The 11,050-nt window shown below is 37.9% G+C and overlaps 1 long non-coding RNA gene across 2 annotated transcripts in view; it reads left to right on the forward strand.

Annotated features, from left to right (window-relative positions):
- The window catches only part of LOC148004640 (uncharacterized), a 28,774-nt gene extending 18,465 nt beyond the window's left edge, over positions 1–10,309 (forward strand). The window contains exons 2-4 of one of the 2 annotated variants that reach the window (XR_015624585.1): positions 5,121–5,242; positions 8,743–8,855; positions 9,398–10,300. This is a non-coding gene — a long non-coding RNA (uncharacterized LOC148004640). Of the gene's footprint in view, positions 1–5,120; positions 5,243–8,742; positions 8,856–9,397 lie in introns of both variants that reach the window. The other variant, XR_015624584.1, reaches the window with a different exon arrangement.
- Positions 10,310–11,050: the final 741 nt, after the last annotated feature.

The following is an 11,050-nucleotide window of genomic DNA, read 5'->3' on the forward strand; positions in this document are numbered from 1 at the left end:
CAAAATTGACCATATAATCAGGCACAAAACAGGCCTCAACAGATACAGAAAGATAGAAATAATCCCACGCATCCTATCAGACCACCACAAGCCAAAGCTGGTCTTCAATAAAAATAAGGAAAGAATTCCCACATATACATGGAAGTTGAACAATGCTGTATTCAATGATAATCTGGTCAAGGAAGAAATGAAAAAGGAAATTAAAGACTTCTTAGAACTTAATGAAAATGAAGGTACAACATACCCAAACTTATGGGACACAATGAAAGTTGTGCTAAGAGGAAAACTCATAGCTGTGAGTGCTTGCAGAAAGAAACAGGAGAAAGCATATCTTAGCAACTTGACAGTACACCTAAAAGTTCTAGAACAAAAAGAAGCAAATACACCCAGAAGGAGTAGAAGGCAGGAAATCATCAAACTCAGAGTTGAAATCAACCAAGTAGAAACAAAAAGGACTATACAAAGAATCAACAGAACCAAAAGCTGGTTCTTTGAGAAAAACAACAAGATAGATAAACCCTTAGCCAGACTAACCAGAGGACACAGAGAGTGTTTCCAAATTAACAAAATCAGAAATGAAAAGGGGGACATAAAGACAGAATCAGAGGAAATTCAAAAAATCATCAGATCTTACTATAAAAGCCTATATTCAACAAAACTTGAAAATATGGAGGAAATGGACAATTTCCTAGACAGATACCAGGTACCGAACTTAAATCAGGAACAGATAAACCATTGAAACAACCCCATAACTCCTAAGGAAATAGAAGCAGTCATTAAAGGTCTCCCAACCAAAAAGAGCCCAGGTCCAGACGGGTTCAGTGCAGAATTCTATCAGACTTTCATAGAAGACCTCATACCAATACTATCCAAACTATTCCACAAAATTGAAACAGATGGAGTGCTTCCGAATTCCTTCTATGAAGCCCCAATTACTCTTATACCTAAACCACACAAAGACACAACAAAGAAAGAGAACTTCAGACCAATTTCCCCTATGAATATCGACACAAAAATACTCAATACAATTCTTACAAACCGAATCCAAGAACACATCAAAACAGTCATCCATCATGATCAAGTACGCTTCAACCCAGGGATTCAGAGATGGTTTAATATATGGAAAACCATCAAAGTAATCCATTATATACACAAACTGAAAGATAAAAGCCTCATGATCATTCCATTAGATGCTGAGAAAGCATTTCACAAAATTCAACACTCTTTCATGCTAAAAGTCCTGGAAAGAACAGGAATTCAAGGCCCATACCTAAACATAGTAAAAGCCATATACAGCAAACCAATCGCTAACACTAAACTAAATGGAGAGAAACTTGAAGCAATCCCACTAAAATCAGGGACTAGACAAAGCTGCCCACTCTCTCCCTACTTATTCAATAGAGTTCTCAAAGTCCTAGCCAAAGCAATCAGACAACAAAAGGAGATCAAGTGGATACAGATTGGAAAGGAAGAAGTCAAAATATCACTATTTGCAGATGATATTATAGTATATTTAAGTGATCACAAAAGTTCCACCAGAGAACTACTAAACCTGATAAACACTTACAGCAAAGTTACTGGGTATGAAATTAACTCAAATAAATCAGTAGCTTTCCTTTACACAGAGAGAAACAAGCTGAGAAAGAAATTTGAGAAACTACACCCTTCATAATAGTCCCAAATAATATAAAATATCATGGTGTGACTTTAACCAAGCAAGTAAAATATCTGTATGATAAGAACCTCAAGCTTCTGAAGAAAGAAATTGAAGATCTCAGAAGATGGAAAGATCTCCCATGCTCATGGATTGGCAGGATTAATATAGCAAAAAATGGCCATTTTACCAAAAGCGATCTATAGATTCAATGCAGTCCCCATCAAAATTCCAATCCAATTCTTCAGAGAGTTAGACAGAACAAAGTGCAAATTTATCTGGAATAATAAAAAAGCCAGGATAGCTTAAACTATCCTCAACAATAAAAGGATTTCCAGGGAATCACTATCCCTGAACTCAAGCAGTATTACAGAGCAATAGTGATAAAAACTGCATGGTATTGGTACAGAGACAGACAGGTAGACCAATGGAATAGAATTGAAGACCCAGAAATGAACCCACACACCTATGGTCACTTGATTTTTGACAAAGGAGCCAAAACCATCCAATGGAAAAAAGATAGCATTTTCAGCAAATGGTGCTGGTTCAACTGGAGCTCAACATGTAGAAGAATGCAGATCGATCCATGCTTATCACCCTGTACAAAGCTTAAGTCCAAGTGGATCAAAGACCTCCACATCAAACCAAATATACTCAAACTAATAGAAGAAAAAGTGGGGAAGCATCTTGAACACATGGGCACTGGAGAAAATTTCCTGAACAAAACACCAATGGTTTATGCTCTAAGATCAGGAATCGACAAAAGGGATCTCATAAAACTGCAAAGCTTCTGTAAGGCAAAGGACACTGTTGTTTGGACAAAACAACAACCAACAGATGGGGAAGAGATCTTTACCATTCCTACAACTGATGGAGGGCTTATATCTAAAATATACAAAGAACTCATGAAGTTAGACTCAGGGAGACCAATAACCCAATTTAAAAATGGGGTTCAGAGCTAAACAAAGAATTCAAAGCTGAGGAATGCCTAATGGCTGAGAAACACCTAAAGAAATGTTCAACATCTTTAGTCATAAGGGAAATGCAAATCAAAACAACCATGAGATTTCACCTCACACCAGTGAGAATGGCTAAGATCAAAAACTCAGGGGACAGCAAATGCAGGCAAGGATGTGAAGAAAGAGGAACACTCCTCCATTGTTGGTGGGATTGCAGACTGGTACAACCATTCTGGAAATCAGTCTGGAGGTTCCTCAGAAAATTGGACATTGAACTACCTGAAGACCCAGCTATACCTCTCTTGGGTATATACCCAAAAGATGGTCCAACATATAACAAAGACATGTGCTTCACTATGTTCATAGCAGCCTTATTTATAATAGCCAGAAGCTGGAAAGAACCCAAATACCCTTCAACAGAGGAATGGATACAGAAAATGTGGTACATCTACACAATCGAATATTACTCAGCTATCAAAAACAATGACTTTATGAAATTCATAGGCAAATGGTTGGAACTGGAAAATATCATCCTGAGTGAGGTAACCCAATCACAGAAAAACACACATGGTATGCACTCATTGATAAGTGGCTATTAGCCCAAATGCTTGAATTACCCTAGATGCCTAGAACAAATGAAACTCAAGACGGATGATCAAAATGTGAATGCTTCACTCCTTCTTTAAAAGGGGAACAAGAATACCCTTGGCAGGGAATAGAGAGGCAAAGATTAAAACAGAGACAGAAGGAACACCCATTCAGAGCCTGCCTCACACGTAGCCCATACATACACAGCCACCAAACTAGATAAGATGGATGAAGCAAAGAAGTGCAGGCCGACAGGAACCGGATGTAGATCTCTCCAGAGAGACACAGCCAAAATACAGCAAATACATAGGCGAATGCCAGCAGCAAACCACTGAACTGAGAATGGGATCCTCATTGAAGGAATCAGAGAAAGGACTGAAAATGCTGAAGGGGCTTGAGACCCCATATGAACAACAATGCCAACCAACTAGAGCTTCCACTACCCAAAGACTATACATGGACTGACCCTGGGCTCCAACTTCATAGGTAGCAAAGAATAGCCTCATAAGAGCATCATCTTATACTTCCAAACTGCTGTTCATCACCCAAGGAAGTCAGTACAGGGATTCACACAGGGCAGGCACTTGGAGGTAGGACCTGATGCAGAGCCATAGGGGGCGTGCTGCTTACTGGCTTGTTTCCCAGGGCTTGCTCAGCCTGCTTTCTTGTAGAACCCAAGACAAGCAGCCCAGGGATGGCACCACCCACAATGGGCTGGTTCCTCCCCCCTTGATCATTAATTGAGAAAATGCCTTACAGCTGGATCTCGTGGAGGCATTTCCTCAAGGGAGGCTCCTTTCTCTGTGATAACTCCAGCTTGTGTCAAGCTGACACACAAAACCAGCCAGTACAATATTGTATGAAAAGATATATTTTAAGAAAAGAAAAATTGTGCATATTTATGGCAAATATTATGGTGCTTTTCTGTATATGAGCAGTATGAAGGGATGATTGTGCCTAATGACTCAACATCTCTGCCACTACAGATGTTAGAATAATGTTGACACATTAAAAATGTTGAGCTTCTTCCCTATAGACTCTATTTACATTCCAGCAACAGTGTATGTGTTTGTTTTCTTATACAGTGAGTACTGCAGATAGCAAAATTGTTTCTCATCCTTGTGAGCTTCTTATCATAATGTTGTCAGGCATAACTATATGTTTTTCTGCAATGATGTTTTCTTTTTCTTTTCCTCTATCCATGGTAACCAATACTTCTTGTCACTTGACCTTTTGTCCTCAAAGTAAAAAAAAAAGTAAACTTTAAAAAAAAACTTCGTATGTTTAATCAAATAAGTTGATGTGATATACAAACATCCCATGGTTCTAATAACATATTTCTTAAAGTGTCATGGTTGTTTAAAGACAGATTACTTGGACTATATCTGTATTCTACTATTGTGAGATTGTAATTTATATGTATATATAATATATGACATTGTTTTATTTTGAGACAGAGTCTAATTTTGTAGCCTAGGCTGGTCTAGAACTTACTGTATGGCACAAGTTGGCTCAAATCACAGCAATCCTGTGCCTCAGTCTCTTGAGTACTGTACGTGTGCAGCACAACTCCAAGCCCTGAAAATATCTTGCTATTTTAATGTGTTGCCAGGCTTCCCTTCTAGTATTAACAAAATAAATTTTATTAGAATATTTGCCAACCATAAGCTAAATCTATAGACAACATATGTGCTTTATAGTAAGCAACTTCAAAGCCTGTGTTAATAGAATCACTGAGGCTCTGGAGAACTGGTAGACCGTACTTGTAAATGGTTAGCTTGTCCTTTTATCTTTCAAGTCCTTCTTATGTGGAGAGTGGATACAGTTTCGGAAGCATTTTTAAAGGCTCATTTAAAACTTGGTTTTTGCAGATGTAGATGCTATTTACGTTTCTTCCATTCAAATGTTCTTTTGATTAGATTAGTGCAAACCTCGTCTTCCTTGTGCTCATATTTGCATCAATGCGTTCTGATGCTCGGCAAACATGGAGCCTTTAATGAAGTTGTTTTCCTTCTCAACTCAGTGGGACAATTGAGAAGAGGTGAGTAAAGGGAAATCAGCTGTTTTCCATCTCCTAAGCGTCGTCGACTGGAGATTCCTCAAAGAAGAATGACAGACTTCATCCTGACACAGCTTAAGACATACAGTAACAGTGGGTAGACCTCCTGCTATTTTACTTGTGGCCTATTTTATCTTATACATCCCACTTTTCAGATCAGAAAACTGAGTCATAGGTGTCCTAAAAACCATGACAAATACCAAGGGCAATTGTACCAAAATGGTTGGTTTGCCATTGTTAACTATTATAGGATAGAAAGAAAGATGTTTGTTTTAAATAAAGTGGGTCTTTTATGATGTCTTCAAGAGATTAATGTAAATTAGTGGCATCAGTATTAGCTGGCCTACCCTATATCGATCTGAAACTCTTCTACTTATGTCTTTTAAGAACTACTTATGTCTCTGTTGGCTTTGGTAAGCTGAAAAAGCCCCTGCCATCAAATCTGATTACAAGATGGTAGCAAATATTTTCTTTGCAAAATTAGCCATCATCAAACAATATTAAATAAAAATCTCCTACTTTGATGAATGAACAGAGAGAGGATGTATTCTCAAGACTTCAATCAGAGTCTCATAGACTCCAGCACCTACAGGCAAAAGAGGCCATCACTCATCTGGGTAATGAGAAGGTTAATGGCAAGGTGTGTTGGATCTGCAAACATCCCCAAAGGTTAATTTAACAAGAACTTGATTGTCAATGATGGGCTTTTGAGAGGTGACTAGATCACTGGAGTTCCAACTTCAATAATTAGTCCATTGATTCATTCATGACTGGAATGGACACATAGATTTTTGGGTCACTGGGAACATGCTCTTATATCCCTCCACCCTTCATTCTTTCTCTTCTCTGGTTGGTAGCCAAAATGGGATACAGAATTCTGATCCAGCTACTGCCTCTTTGACTTTTCATCACCACAAGCCTAGAAAAGTGGAGCCAATTCACCATAGAGCAGGGCCTCCAAAATTGTAAACCCAAATGCATTTTTCTCTGTTACCTTGTTCTTCCAAGTATTTTGTTACAGCAACAAAAGTCAATGACTACAGAAGGTCAATCAGAAGGTTAGTGAGAACACCAGAGTAATGTGTAAACATTAAGTTCACAATTTCCCCCGTGTTTATATCAGACGTCGCAAAATTGTATATCTTAAAACTGAGACTCTAATTAATGTGTAGGAGGGTGAGGTGACCATGTGCTATGTAAGGAAATTGATTCCTTCAATCACCAAAGCAAAGACATGTGAGTGAGTGGGTGCTAAGCAAGTATGAGTCAGAAAAGGGTTTACACATCCCTTACACAGACAATGAGCACATTCTGGCCATTACTCAATTGTTTTCAAGTTATTTGTAAATTTTAAAATTTATAAAAAACATTGTAGTATCATAACGTGTTATTAAAATCTAAAGTACAATGAATATTACAAAAATGTACTTACTAGGCAATATAATTTTTGTCAGTTTTAGTCACATTGGAAGTAAATATTTCATAATGCTGCTTCTTCTCTGACTAGCTACATAGTTGGGTATCCAGTGTTATCTTTGTGGATATCAAATATTATGTGTATCTGAAATGAAGAAATTGCACAAATATTTCAAGGGTTAACTGTAACCTTAATATGTTCCAAGTCCTCATTTGCTCCTTCAGTGCTACCTGAAACTGAGCGGGTCAGTTGGTTAATAGCTAAGACTCCAAATTTCAGCCAGAAGAAGCTGGATGAGTTTTCCTTGATTAACTCATCTTGTTACAATTTAAAAAAAAAAGTTCCATAATTATTCTCGGCAAGCATCCAGAAATATGCCTCTCTCCCCAGTTCCAATTAATAATGTGTGACTTGTTAAAGACAGATTTTGTTCACTTGAAGGTTTTAATAGCACCTGCTTTCAACTTGGTTCTCTTGGGAAAATATTTAGTGTGAGTGTAACTAGCTTGACACATTCAACTAATTAATTTATCTGAAGGAAAATATTATATGAATCATAAACAAAGAACTGAAAATTGAAAAACTGCCAGAATGCAAGCGTATAGCCTATTCTTAATTAGCCTTTGTTGTTTTCTTGCTGGTGTTTGCTGTTTTGGTCCTTATTTCTTTTCTGTATGATACTCAGAATAGTAGTGTACCACCTCTAGAAAGAAAGCTGAAAATGAATGTGCATGTATGTAGATGTACAAAGACATGCATATGCACATGTGTATGGATTGACTCTCTATGTAGTTTCAGATATTGATAGAACTTCCTGAAATCTGAATTTTAAAAATAGAGTTGAAGCTATACAGATCAAATCTGGCCAAGTGGCAAACAAGAACAACACATTGCTTTTGCTATTCCAAGCCTGGAAAGACACAGAAGTAGAAGAAAAGTTGATTTAGCTACAATTGAATGTATGCACTGGAAAACATTAATCAGTAAATGAATTTGACATTTGGTATGGAGATAAACTAAATATTTGTTTGACATACTTCAACCTTTGGTGTGGCTATGTATTTAGCATTACAGACCTCTGGGGAATAGAAGTTGGTTATGTGAAGGGATAAGACTTCCTCAAAGCTCCAGAGGACCAGGCATGATGCCTGAAGATAGGTTTTTTTTTTTAATTAAAATACTCCCCTTCTCTATATCTTCCATTAATCTTGCCATGTGTGTGTTGGGAGTAGGGGTGGGGGTGATCATTGACCAGTAAGTAATTAATGCAGGACAGAAAAGAGAATTCTCATTTCAATCCAAATCTAAGGTGGGGAATACCGTAGTTTATCACAGATACGTCCATGTTTGCTCTGTATCCTGGCCTTATTGCAAAGTCTTTTACTACTGTGGACCCAATTAATGCCTAACAGCAGTATGACTTAGACTTCTTTTTTAGTGGTAGGATATACATGTCCTCTTTGTTAGGAATATTGGAGTGTCCTGTAAAACAGCATTAAAGACTTCACTCAATGAGGATGCTCACATCTATGCATATGGAAGAAACACTGCCACCCATTGCTATTTCTGGCTTATCTACTGTGACCAAGATGTAGTCATTGAGGCGATGTACCACCGTTGAAAATTGGTAAACTACTCATGTGGTTTCCAGTCCCTGCCATCTCTGTTGTGGAAGATTATATGGAACTGCCCTACACAATATTGTATATACTATGAGAAGACAATCTCTGTAAATAGGTGGCTGTTCACTTCCGACAGAGACTTTTACTTCTTCCACAAGACTTCCTGAAAGATTTCATAGCAGTTTTAGCCCCAGATCTCTGGAAGAGATGAAAATTGTGAATTAAAGGAAGATACAGCAAGAATTACTACCTTAGTGTTATTTATTAAGAATGGCATCTGTTCTGCTCTGCCCCTAGACACTATTTTGTTTTTATTAATCTTTTGGTCCAGGTTGGGGGTTTGGGGTTCTCATAATCTATTCTGACAGCACTTAAAAAATATACTGTAGACAAAGAAACTGATATAGTAAAGCTGCCATTGAGTAAGTCTCTTTGTTTCTAAGTATCTCTTTAGCCCAGCGGATGACTACCAAACTCAAGAGGCCCAGTGTAAGCTGAATCTACTGAAACAATACTAGTCAATCCCATATTTCCTCAATCCAACAGTAACTTTTTGGTAAGTGCATTGTTAGCACTTAGATCTGGTGCCCATTGTACTTTGCAACGTCTGAGTATTACCTCCTCCCCATCATACTGTAAATTTCACCGGTGCTTGTGATTTTCATTGAGAAATGGCTGATGTAATAAAGCTACAACGTAGCATGTTAGAGATTTTCCTGAGGCTCTCACTTCCCCTTTAGCCTATCTCTTTGGAATCCAAACTATAAAGTGGATCTGAAAACTGGGAAGGGGTTATGGTTTCTATCATGAGGGCTGTCATCAACTTTTAATTATCCAGCCTGGGATTATTTTTATTGTATGGAGTGAGTACTAACTCTGGTGGGTTCCCATCTATCTTACCTAGAGGCTACTATATGTTATATAACTGTCCCATTCCTCAGCACTGTCCCCATTTCTTGGCTGCCATTCAGACCTTGCTTACTTCTTTGACTGCCACTATCTGCTCTCCTATAATTAAACATTACCAGCTGGTTTCTATTTATTTTAAGGTCTTATTATGTCCCAATGGCAGCTCTGTAACCTTATTTTCTATTACAGATGGCTACTTGGTGATGTTGGTGACTTCGATGATATTTCTTATGGATTCGGAAAATGAAATATCCCTGGGTTTTCTCACAAAACACCACAGAATGATATTCCTAGCTGTTGTAGTTCTCATTGGAAGAAACTGTGAACCAGTTACATGGATGTAGAGAAGAAGGTAGATGGAATTACTAGGGTCTGAAAGGACAAGCTGAACAAAATGACCTTAGCCGTATCTGTTGGAAGACAATTAACTTTATTCTCAATAAACAAGTCCTTTCTCATAGTTAATTTATATGAAACTAGCTTTAACCCCGTAGTGATATTGAATTGGAAAAACTTAGAAAACCTCACAGCGGACTTATAAACACTGGACACAAATATTTCCAATGATTTATTTCTAGGGGTAGTCTTAAAATATTTGTTTACTCTATTAAAAATAAAAGTTGTTCCTCACTAAAAAGAATGCACCATGAGTACTTAGATATATGCCTTCTACTTCATGTCAAATCACAAAAGCTTTCTCATCTATTTTCTTGTAGGTGATTTACAACATTCAGTTTCACATATAAGCCTTGATCTGTTTAGAAATAATTTTCAGGGGTTGGGGATTTAGCTCAGTGGTAGAGCGCTTGCCTAGCATGCGCAAGGCCCTGGGTTCGGTCCCCAGCTCCGAAAAAAAGAAAAAAAAGAAAAAAAATAAATAGAAATAATTTTCAGTTTTCATTTATGATATGAAGTGTATATGCAATTCATTTTATGTTATATGGAAACCCAACCACTTTATGCTTTTAAAACATGTTAATAAACTAACTTTTACTAGACTCTCTTCTCTTAAGAAATTAATTGTTTATGTATATGTGTGTGTATTTATGTATTCATATATATCTATTACATGTAAATAAAAGACATACAGCTATCTACAGTAGTTAATTTTCTCACCTCTATGTTCAGATTTCAAACAGGAATCATCACGAGGGAGGAAGGCTTTTATTTATCTCATGGTGGGAGGGCATCCTCTATCGTGCCAGGGAAAGCATGATTGCTGTGGTCGATGTGGCTGTCGTGGTGAATGGATTGAGCTGCAGGTCCTTACTCTGGTAGATGAGGATGCAGAAGGAGACAGGTGCAGGCGCACTACTCACGTCCTCTTGCTTCTTATTACATCTAAATCCTCACTCCAAACGATGGTGATACTCACGTTCAGGCTAAGTTTTCCCTTATCAATTACTGCTCTTAGGCAACGTCCTTACTGACGTGTCTCCTTCACGATTCTGAGTCTAGCTAGATTGATAGTAAACATTATAATCAGCCCAATGCAGAGGTCTCTTACTGGTCTTTTTTCCCCACTGCATTAACTTATTAATGTCACACTGACATTATTGTGGTGGTTGAATAAGAACGCGGCCCGTCCCCCGTAGGCTCACATATTGGAATACTTTGTTAGCAGGGAGTGCCACTACTTGAGAAGGATTAGGAGGTGAGTGACTCCAGCCTTCATAGTTGGGAATGTTAGCTCTGTTCAATTACAGGCCTCTTTTTTTTCCTTTTCTTTTCTTTTCTTTTTTTTTTTTTTGGAGCTGGGGACCGAACCCAGGGCCTTGTGTTCGCTAGGCAAGTGCTCTACCACTGAGCTAAATCCCCAACCCCACAGGCCTCTTTTTTTTT

Source organism: Rattus norvegicus, chromosome 7 (genome assembly GCF_021556685.1).
Source record: "Rattus norvegicus strain SHRSP/BbbUtx chromosome 7, alternate assembly SHRSP_T2T, whole genome shotgun sequence".
NCBI lineage: Eukaryota > Metazoa > Chordata > Mammalia > Rodentia > Muridae > Rattus > Rattus norvegicus.